Here is a 12641-nt window from a genome sequence, read left to right as displayed (position 1 = left end):
CTTATACTCATAGTTACACTCCTTACAATGCCCAGCTCAAGTTTTTCCTTTAATGTGTATTATTTTTGTTAACATCTGTGTTGCCAGAATTTCGACTATAATTCGACAGTGGCTGCAGCTGCACAGAGCCTTATATATGTGCTCATACACAACCTCTCGCAGGGACAGCAAGAGCAAGGAAGAAAGCAGGAACAAGGATCACCTTCTGTAGAACAAGAGATGGCCAGGTTTTAGATTTTATGGAATTTTATTTTTCATTAACATGCTCATGTTCTATCTGATGAAATCCTAAATTTTGGATATACTGGCGCCATCTCAGTTCAGAACATGGAGTCCATTGTTCGGTATGCTAGGACATATATTTCTGTTTGTCTTGGAAAATATAATACACACGTAGGAAGTTTGTGGGAATTTTTTAATTTTCTACAGTTGTATTGCCATCATACTCCACGCAGTGCTGAGGTTGCAGCCTATGTTGGAACAACTAAGGGAAGGCCTGCAGCTGTATGACCAGGTAGCACCCAGATATCTGCTGACCCGTTTGTTCCAGAGGAAGATGTAAAAGTGAGCAGAACAATATGGACCATTTATTATTATGAACAGAAACACTTACTTGCTATGAAATCTATGACATCTTGATTTTATCTCATCATAGGTAAACGCAGAGTTTATCATAACATCTATTCTTCCTCAACTGAGTGACAAAGTGACTACCAGGCATCAGCTTGAGCTGGAGATGATTAACTTTATTCAGGACTTCCTTTATGAAGCTGAAGATATATACTTTTTGATTTCCTGCTGATAAAAAATTCAAAAGCTGTCAAATTTGGGTGTTTTCGTGACAAAAGATTGAAGTTAATGAATGCCTGTAGTCTTTAAAAAAAAAGCTGCCACCTGTGATTATACTGATATTGAACAAGTTAAAGTTTTATTCTCCCTGAAAAATCCTGCTGATGGTAATAGGTATTATTTGTCAGGGTACTTTCTGTTTTTAAATCAGAAGCCAGCTCTCTGGCAGTTTTTTTATTTTTTTATTTTTTGTCTGAGCAAGGCCATAATCACAGTCAGCATACATATAGGCAGTGGTGGAAGAAGTATTCAGATCTTTGACTTAAGTAAAAGCAGCAATACCACAACGTGACAATACTTTGTTACAAGTAAAAGTCCTGCATTCAAAATCTTAATTAAGTCAAATTACATTAGTATTAGCATCAAAATATACTTAAAGTAGCAAAAGTAAAAGTAATCATCATGCAGAATGGCCCATTTCAGAATCATACATATGTTATTGGACTATAATTATTTATGTATTAATGTGTTCATCACTTTAATGTTACAGCTGGTAAAGGTGGAGCTAATTTAATTACTTTATAAACTGCTGGGTACTTACAGTTCTTGAGTAAATGTACTTAGTTACTTTCCACCACTGTGTATAGATGATACATACAAATGGTTCAGTTTTTCCTAAACCTGTAGTTCTTCATGAAAACTTTTACAAAGGCCAATCTATATCTCCATTATACGTTAAAGACTTATTGCTAATAATAACACACAAACATTTGATTTAATTTTTTTGGATCAGCTCTTGTATCTGAGCGCACCTCTGTCTAATCCACTTCTTTAAAGAACTGCACTGCAGTAAGGTAAAATTAAATTTAAATTGTAACATAACACTTGTTTTTTATCTATTTGCTTCATAGCTGAAGATCAGGGGAATGGAGATGACAAAGATGGCCCACATTCAGCATATGCCAAGACTATTGTGCTACCTGTAAGACATATGAGGTCCTATGATCAGTTGAAAAAGGTTAATGGAGGCTTTTCATCTAGGCCAAGAACTTAACAATCTGTAAACAATTACCATTAACTGCCTCTGTGTTTCAAGGTTACACTACTACCTAATATTTACTTGATAAATGTTTAGCACCAACTGCTACTGTTTTACTACTCTTAGTTCTGATTAAATAAATACATTTCTTAGTATTACTGAGTTCCAAGATCTTGCCATATTTGGAAAGAGGAATTAATCAAGTAAACACAAAAACACTGTATGGCAGTACTGTTGAACATTTATAAAAGACAATCAAATGTTAATGTTTTGAAGCGAATCTTGCAACAAGATTTCATAAGATTTATAATTTCCTTACATCATTTCTAGATGGCTGGCTTATCATCATGTTGTCTCACCGACATTTTGCTACCCAGAACTCTGAGAAGCAGTTTGAATTTTTCTTTTTACAATGTGGCTTCACTGTTGTCAGTCACAACAAATAAACATTTAAAACATATTCATTGTAAACTTGTTGGTGGTTGAAACTGGTTGAACCCTTGAAACACATAATGTTTGCATCTAGGGTACATGACTTAGCACATAGTTCAATACAGCTAAATAAATGTCTCGGTCGTAGGACTCAGATGGTCTTGTAACATCGATAGTGGCCCTAAGGCCTGCCACATCCTGCTCCCAGAGGGGACATTCAACAGGTGGAAGAATCACTCCAGAACTGGTGGCATCTATCTCACTGGCAGTGTTGAAATCAAGATCTGCATCCTCGATTTCCTGCATTTAAAAATAGCAGATTTCAGAATTAAAACTGTCATATAGAAATCAGGGGACATAAAGTAAAACTATAAAGGCAAGCAGATTTTACGTAGGTCAACGTGCACAGAGGTACACATGTACTAGCATTAGCATTATTATATTTAGAGAGAGGTTGTGTGAGCACATATAGAAGGCTCTGTGCAGCTGCAGCCACTGTTGAATTATAGACGACTCATATTTTGAGCTTTAAACCTCAGGGAGGTACTGTGGACAAGTGAGAACCAGCAAAAATATGTACAGTATGTCGTCTCTGCTAAATGCAAAAAGCCTCCTTATGCTAACTAAATTTTGCACCCCACCTTCTTGTATATTTTCTTATTTTTTTCCTATTTTGTTGGAAAAGGCTCTGCTCACTGAGGGAGCTCTCAAAGTAGCAACAAGCTCTAATCATCCCAACACATAATGATACACAACCTGAATATTCAACAATACTAACAATTAAGTCACATAGAGAGGATGTTGGGGTGGTGGAAGAAATCAGCAGAGTATTAGTGAGAAATGACATTAGCCTATACAGGCTGCCACGTATACCTTTACGAATGTGGATGTTAGTATTCATCTGGTAAGCCAATGCTGATCGGAGCTCTGTTCTGCTCCTAATGTCAGTCCTCAATGAACTCTTACTTAGTTTTTAACTAAAAGTGAAGGAACAGGAATGACACTTAAGGTGATGCTGCTTCCTGGCAGTGACATACTGTACATTCAAATATTTTTTCTGTCACTTGCTCCTGCACTCCATGAGTGACAGACATTGAATTTTCCCTCATACTGTGAGCCAGTTCTCAGAATCACAGCAGTAACAAAGAACAGCAGCCTCTGTGCACTAAAAGATATTCATAAAATGTCACAGCAGTTTCAAAAATGTCAAAGCAATTTTTCAAACACTGAATGCAGGTACAGCATGTCCTGATAGTGTGTGTGAGTAAGTGTGTGAAAGGTGTTTCCCTTTGTATTTTACAAATGATAGGTACCCATATGGGATTAAGATCACACACACAGTTATTAAAAATCAGTGGTAATCCTGTCCTGCCAGGGGATGTGATGTCAGAGGAACAGAAGGGGTTGGTTTTGGTAATAAACAGTGTGCACGTTGCTGCTAGCTGTGCTGTCCATGAGAGAGGGCCTACAGACTGTGATTGATTGCTTCAATTGGCCCGCTCCAGACAATCTCCATTATGTCTCTACGTGAGGAGACTGCATTCGGCCCTCTGGGAGACAGCACCCAGCATCACACCAGGGAAGACGGCCAGTGACACCCGCTGGTGCTGAACCCTCAGCTGCTAGTTTCAGAGCTGCTGTTCATCCTCCATTGGTGGTTTCTCACTCTGGAGGCAACTTCCCCTCTCTTAAAACACAGGGTGTGTTCTATTTCTTTCAGTGTTTTCCTTCCCTAAACTGATTTCAGTAGCTCCTTCTTGCCAGACAATCCGGCACTGTTGGAAAGAAAAGATTAGAGCGTAGAGATCTCCTTCTATAAAGTTTTGTTTGAAACAAATGAGCATCCTACTCTTTAAGTACTCTTAAATACAGATCTCAGTAAATCCTGATTGGTCCACCCAGTGTTCTTTAAAGGATCATTCATGTCATAGATTTGGTTAGCATTCCCATCAGCAATAAAAAAGATTCTACTCGCCAGTGTTTATTTTGGTACCTGATTTCTTTTATCTGATTATCTTTTGACAAAAATGTATATTAGTTTTAGTCAATAAAAGCTACATTTAAATTCAATTTTAGCCTAATTTTTTATCATGCATTATTGTTTAGGGCACAGTGGTGATGATAGATGACCTGTCCAGGGTATCGCCTACCTCTCACCCAATGTCAGCTGGGACCCCCTGCAACCCTCTAAAGGATAAGCAGTAGCTAATGGATGGGATGGATTGATGCATTTTAAATGTCTTTTAAGCATTTGTAAGCCATACAAAAGATAGCGGACTGAAAGTAATATTCAGACATTGAAAAAAGATAATATTTCATCTGATTCTCAGTTTTTGCTGCACTTCTAGCTGTGAAAAAGTGTTAGACATTGAAGTAAAAGTCTTTGTTTAAAACCTACTTTTATGAAAACACAAAAGCGGTGATATTACTGATCTTACTCCATCCATACAACATTAGACTTGGTCTAGCTTAAAAATCATTCTATTTATACTTGTCAAACTTGACCAAGATTTGACTCCAGAGGCTGTTTGAGATATAGTTTCTGTGTGAAAACAGGAAAAAAGGTTGATTTCACACCACATAAGACATAAGAGTGAATGAATACTAAGAGTCCTCCTAAAAAATGAAATAAAATGAAATGATATCAAAGTAAATTACACAAGACAAATCAAATGAAATTAAATAATTTCATAAAAACAAGTTGTTTTTGGTGTTGAACTGGACACCATATCTTGGAAGATGTTTTGTCCACTCCTGTTTGCATATGACAACAGACTCATACAAACATGTTTAACGTGATGCAATAATAAAACAGCACCACTAATTACAGATACAAAATGACTGTGGAGTTGATTCAACAACATTTTATTATTATGAATGTAGGATTTATTGCATGGCTGTTGTACTATATTGCATGAGATTGTATAGAGCCGTAGACAGACTTTCTATTATATTTTGTTAAGCATGCACTAAATTTTGCAGTTGTGAACTTGATTTGATGTCTAAAGAATACAGGGGCCTACTAAAAGACCACTGGGTGTCAGTATGGAACCATGATTCGGTGTAAGATTCAACCAGCCTCTAGAGAACATAAAGACAGCACTTCCATTTTCTCATTCTAAACTAAAAGAACACAACTTGCAACATGCAATCTGGCAACTATGATAAATAATTAACGTACTGGTATATGTAAGTGATAAAAAGATGTTTACAGCGGTTGACGAATGCAGGAGAGTAAGGACTGAGTCCCTGTGCTTCTTTCCTTTATGTATGTTGATGAGATGACCAATCAACATTTAGTGTTTGGTCCTGAATGAATTACTTTTTGAATTTAGGTGGAGTTCTGTGAATAAATGAGATGGTGATGAGATTTGGTCTCTCTGGAGTGACGCTGCTTCATCTTTTTTCATGATTTCATGAACATATTTAATATTATTTCTACTGTTTGATTGGTGCACTTTCTACAAAAGGAAACTATACTAATAATTTGCCAAAAAACATCTAAACTCAAGGTCCACTTACAAGCTCCTACATCTCATGGTCTTCCTTGGACGTGAGAACAAACATGAACAATCAGATAATCAGACAGGTTGGAAACCAACCAGGTTTATCCAGATGATCTAAACCACTTTATTTGTTGAACAGGAAAACTCTCAGTAAGTACAGTAGGTCAAAGCTAAAGCAGGAAGTGGCTCTGTAAAAACCGTGATGGATATGTACAGCAGACAGTTTATGTAATCATTTTAATGTTCACCTTCATTTTCTCTGAAGAGAAATAAGTTTGTCTAACCTGTTGGTTTGTTTCCAACCTGTCTGATTGTCTGACAGCTCCTGTTTCTTGACCTGTCAGACTTCTCTTTAGTGATGTTCAATGTTATTAAAACTAAGTTGTTGTTCCTGTAAGTATGGAATTGTATGATGTTTTGTTCTTTGTCTCCTCTGAGCAAAGGAACTGCAGCTTCTGTAGCTGTAGAAGTCAAAAGGCTGTGGAGGAACTCCACTGGCTGCTAAACTGTTGGACAAGGCTTGACTCAGACTAGATTCTTACGGGTTAGGACATGCTGAACTCGATTAGTTCTAGATTGCCAAGCTTGTGTGAGGAGCATATGATAATATGCTGTGTAAAGCTTTGGGCTCAGGTTAGGTTTGGTTATTTTAAAATGTAATCTATAAAAAAAGGTCTGTCTTTCTCTCTTGGTCTGTGCCAATCATCTGCATCCATGTGTGTCAAGTGTATCAAATACATACATCATGCACAGTGGGAAGAGGGAAGAGACTGAGTGTAGCCAATGTGTACCAAAAATATAGTTGTGGGTGTAAAGTTGGGTTCAGTTGGGTTGAATCTCAAAGATGTGGGTACAGGTACAGACCTCTAATGTGGAGGTTATGGGTAATAAGGAAACATACTGAGAGGCAACGTGTGTCACTATTTGATCTCTATCTGGCCAACATCACAGGTAATCTCTGGCCAATATGTGGCTTTTTCTCCAGTTTGTTTAGTTTAACTGCCCTCTGACAAGCTAACAGCTGTAGGTGCAGCTACACCTTCAAAAATCTCTCCTTTTGGTAACAGAGGCAACAGCACATCACTGCAAAGCTAACTTCCTCCAATCCTCTGAATTTATCATCTGAAAGTCAGCTGAAATTCATGCATAAAATTTTAAATTGAATTAATGAGCGGCTCCTCTAAAACTTTTAATAGCCTCTGTGATAAGAGAAATGGTGTCGTGGGACCTTCATTAAAGGGAAGTTAAGGGACGGCTTCACCGGGGACAGTTAGACACCAGGGAGCAGATAAACTGGGCACTCCGCTCTCCCTGCTCTCCATTCACTTAGAGTCAGGTCAGCCCACTGTCCCTTCATCCTGAAACATCCCCACAGCAGGTCTACAGGCAGGAGACACACACACACATGCACACATGCTTGTCCGCCCACCTGCACGCACACACACACACACACACACACACACATTTATATGCTAATTTGGTGACATTTTACTTTACAGGTCCCATAACCTAATAACTTTCTATGATGTTTCCTGGCAAGAACCATGTAATTTGGTACTGATTATAAGGAAATATAGACTAAAGTATGTTCTGAGGTTATAAGCAGGTGTTGATTTCCAGAGCAAAACATCTTAATGATGGGAAAAACTGACAGGAAACCATTCAAACCCAACTTCATATTAATTTATTATTGGACACTTTATTCTCTGTATTTGTTGTATTGTATGCTTGTCTGTAAATTACAACTGTTTTTTTTAGTTTCTCTTTTTCAGCTGAGCTGCTGTGCACTGACCAAATGACTCACTACATAAAACTGCAATTGATTTGAATGAATCAATTGGAAGTTTCCATTTTTAGCAATGATAAGAACCAATGACAGTCCATTTCGGGAACTTTCCTATGAATCTACAGAAAAGAAATTATTGGGAAATTATGGGAATCATAAAATACAGTGTAAACACCCAAAACAAATCAATAAGACAGTGTCCCTGTCTGAGGCTGGACATGTACAATATTCCAATAGTTTCAGACAAGGATAATCAAGAAAATAAAGTGATTTTCCTTTTTTATTTTAGAAATTCTATTTCACTGAACAGAAACATTTATTAAAATGCAGACCTGTCATTTTATATTTTCATTTCAATTTTTACTTTATATTCACATACTGTATGATCTCAGCACTATTATTGGACATGTGTTCATTCATTGTATCAGGTGCAGAAAGCATCGGATTTTCTGTTGGTTTAACTGAGATCTGTTTGTAGGTTTTACATGTCTGTGTGTGTGTGGTTGTTTGACTCCGAGGACAAGCAGTGTGTGTGGTCAATTCTTGTTGGTTTTGTATTCATGTAGCCATGGCAATAAAGGCTTTTTAATGTTTGGTTTTTAAGGAAGCAGTTTGTTTTGAAAGAATAATTTGTTGACAATGAGCTAATATAAAAACTAGGAGGTGGTTAAACACACGTCTAAGAGGGAATAAACAAGGACTCCTGTGCATTGAACCATGAAACCTCATGGTGTAATGTTGAGAAGCTTTACAACACTACATGCCACTGCCCTCTGGTAATCACATCTGTCACAAACTGGCTCAGAGTCAGTGACAAAGAAGCAATTCACATGTCAATAAAGCTTCTAAAAATTATATTTATTGTTAACTTAATTTAAAATTTAATACTGTTAGTCAGTTAAATCAATCATGAACGCAATGTATGGATGAATTAAGTATGTGATGTGTGCAAGCAAAACAAAACAAAACCAAAATCTAACCCATCTAGCTGGTGGAGGCCTGGAAGGAAGGGAGAGAACGACATTAACAAGAAGACACCTAAATAGGCTGGAGGCCTAAACTACCCTGGTGCAGGTAGTTCCCTGACGTCCTCTCCAACCCTGCCCACTGGCTCCTGAGCCAAGAAGCCAAAGCAACCTCTTAAACAAAAGGCAGAGGGGACGTCACACCCTCCACGTTAAAAACTTCCAGGTCCACCATCCAACTGAATCCTAAAGCAAACACAGGCTATTGTTCATGTCAACCATTTAAATCTTACATTTACAAAGTTATGTTACTATTATTTGATGACACTCATGTTTTCCTTTGACTTATATTTACCAGACTGCATTTCCATAGTCAATATCTGTGCACCAATAACGTAAACAAACCATCTCAGCCAAATAGTTTTGACATCCTCCATTGCTTCAACCCATCACCCAGTCCCACCTCAGCAGCCTTGGATCCTTAGGAGCAAATTAAGAGGCAGATTGAATAGGAAGAACAGATGAAACGGAGGGATAAGCAAACAAATACAAGGGCATTTGACGGCATCAGGAACAAAACCTCTTTAAATATCAGTGTTAGGTCCAATATGTAAGGTTGTAAGAACAGCCATCTAAAAACACTGATGGATTTTTGCAGGGAACGGTGAGAATTCCTGGTCAGTGGTATTAACCCATGACCCCAAGTATGCTCGAGTGTCCAACAAGGTTGTCTGCAACTAGACAAAACAACAATGCCTTGTCCTTACAAAATCCCAGCTATTAAAACCACAAAACTGGAATTGAAGACACTAAACCAAAGTAACAATACAAAAGGTTCCTCTAACCAAAAGCACCAAGGCTTACAAGCCACCAAAACGTCCTGAGACACACGTACCAACACAAAGAGGACCTTGCTACACGACCAAAGCTCATACACAACCAAAACCAAACTGACGCATGAACTGTAGCATCTTCTACCAAAGTTGCCAGACTCAAAGTTGTGACACTCAACATTACAAAAGGTAACTATCTCACTGTAATACAAGTCCAGTTCCAGTTCCAAGTCCAGAACCAAATTGGGTACCTGTTCATCCTGAGGCTTGCCTGACTCACTCAACACCAAACCATGTTCAATGGGCTAGTTCCTTGCATTTACCACCTTACAATATGAAACAGTGTCTTTTTTCACAGATTTTGGAAAGCAGGTGTAAATTTCTGGTAAAAAAAAACAATCCACAGATTAGCAGTAGGGAAACCAGAAAATCAGACATCCTACTGGCACAGTACAAGCCATTATTACCCCCTATGGGCAACAAATACAAACTCCCCCAAAAATACTTTAAAACACAAGTGCTGGCACCATAAATACAACACAAGGTATGGGACAGCCACCATCAAATCCAGACCCTCCCCAACCCTGTCTATCTGCAACAAGAATGCACTGCAAACCGCTGGGGCAGAAAAGTAACTGGAAAACCAGCGACCTCTCTGCAGCCAGGGACGTGCTCCTGAGAAAACTGCTCTACCCACGTTCGCAGCCACACTAAACATTTACATGACCAATCCCCTATTGGGAAAAAGCCATCCAAACCTTACAGGGGATTAATGGGTCAACAAAAATGGCTTTCCCAACCAAGTCATTGCAGTTCAAATGGCCCAACACTTACCTGATTCAAAGCACTTGAACTAAAACAGGCAAAACAAAGTTAGGTAACTAAAACCAAAACAGGGGACAAGTGCTGCTCCTCCACTCCAAACCCCACCAAACAGTTCCTACCCCAAAACCTGAATTCAGGGAAGAAAATAATATACAACTTCATATTTACTGCTTGAGGATTTGACCCGTTAAAGGGGAGTTTTTCCTTCCCACTGTCACCAAGTGCTTGCTCATGGGGGAATTGTTGGGTCTCTATAAATTAAAGAGTACGGTCTAGACCTGCTCTATGTGAAAAGAGCCCTGAGATGACTTTTGCTGTGATTTGGCACTATATAAATAAAAATTGATTGAATTGACTGATTGATTGATGTGTGAAACCCCTCCACATTGGCAACAGTAGGCATGCTACCAAGGCCTACACACATGCCATATGGATATCACAACATACCCAAGATTTTAAACATGATAGGCCAACAACTAATCCTACAAAAAGCCAAATTGAATCAAATTTACAAAGGATAAGGTTTACCAAAGAAAAAGCCCTCATTTGTCACACTCAGGCTAGACTTTAACCCAAAAAGTTTGGACGAGCCCCCATTTGTCACGAACTGGCTCAGAGTCAGTGACAAAGAAGGGATTCACACGTGAATATAGCTTATAAAAATTATATTTATTGTTAACTTAATATAAAGTTTAATAATGTTAGTCTAACCCATCTGGCTGGTGGAGGCCTGGAAGGAAGAGAAAGACATTAACAAGAAGACACCTAAATAGGCTGGAGGCCTAAACTACCCAGGTGCAGGTAGTTCCCTGATGTCCTCTCCAACCCTGCCCTCTGGCTCCTGAGCCAAGAAGCCAAAGCAACCTCTTAAGCAAAAGGCAGAGGGGATGTCACACATTACATGCACGTTTGTTGCTGGAACAGGCTTACAAGTCACATGCGAAGTGACTCAGTATGCTTGTATAAAGATTATAACAGTGACTAATAACTTCAACATTTAAACATACAATATCACAGGTTAGTGTTGTCAAAATCATTAAGAACTGTACCTCCATAAATACTTACTTACTTACTTACATACTACATACAAGGCACAGATTTAAAACAGAATGATCAAAACTGTGCAGTAAAGGCAGAGATATCCTAACTTTTAGTCCCTAAAATTGGGTCAAACCCCAGAAACCTGATCTGACACTTCCCATAATGCATCTGAGAAGCCTTTTTCCTTAGACACTCACTGTCTGGTGAACTCCCAAGTCTTTCAAACTCCATACTTCCAATTTGAAACACATTCTTTGATAAATGTATAGTCTCCAGGCCCATGCTGAGATGACATTACTATGACATCATCAGGGTTATTTTTTCAGACTTGATGAAGCTCCTCCAGGACACAGAAAGATCATACACCTATTTTCATAGGCTGAGCAGTGCTCCCTTTGAAGAGAAAACTGACTTTGACATACAAAAATGGAAAGGTGGTAAGCTCTGCAACTATAAATACACCCCTGTACTATTCTGCTGTGTGTGTGTGTGTGTGTGTGTGTGTGTGTGTGTGCGTGCGTGAGATGTATCAGTGAGTGCTTCCATGAATCCTTTTACTTTGGGTTCATGAGGCTAAATTGCTATTCATGCAGTAAGAAATGATGAAAGACAGTAACAACTTAGTGTTTGACTCTTTGCTTTTATTCAGGTAGCAGCATCAGTCAGCACTGTCCTACTTCCACACTGCAGCTCCTCCCCAGCCCTGCAAAAACCACACACACACATTCACACAGAGTCAAACTTCACACAGACACACACACACACACACACACACACACACATCTGCATACTGAACATACATGTACAATCAGACAGTTTATTCACTCACAGACAGACAGACAGACAGACAGACACACACACACACACACACACACACACACAGACACCTGCGTGACTGCACCAAGCCCTTCTGCAGCTATCCTGTACAGAGAGAGAGAGAGAGGGAGAGAGGGAGAGAGAGAGAGAGAGAGAGAGACCTCTAGTTTTACATCAGTATGTGCTGGGGGGGGAAAGACCATTATCCAACCACCAACATCGTTCAGCTTCCACAGAAACAAATCATGTTTACCTGATGTCCTGGCTGGACAAGAATCTGAGGGGGAAAACTCCTAAAAAATACATCTTAAAGATCAGAGACATCTCCTCAGCACTCAGTATGTTACTCTGTGATTACTCCTTGGGGTAGAAAACTTTTATTCAGATTGCGTCTTCAGTTGCATTTTTGTGCTTTCTAGGTCTTGAAAACATTAGTTTGACAAACAATCCCAACTCCCCTTACGAGCCTTTTTCCAGAGCTTTCAACCACATCCGACGGTGTGAAGTTTCTAGAGCTGCAACATTAGTTGATTAACTGATTAGTTGCCAACTATTACATTAATCGCCAACTATTTTGATAATCAATTAATCAATTTGATTCATTTTTTA

Source organism: Thunnus maccoyii, chromosome 23 (assembly GCF_910596095.1).
Source record: "Thunnus maccoyii chromosome 23, fThuMac1.1, whole genome shotgun sequence".
Taxonomy (NCBI): domain Eukaryota; kingdom Metazoa; phylum Chordata; class Actinopteri; order Scombriformes; family Scombridae; genus Thunnus; species Thunnus maccoyii.
This window is presented reverse-complemented; position numbering follows the sequence as displayed.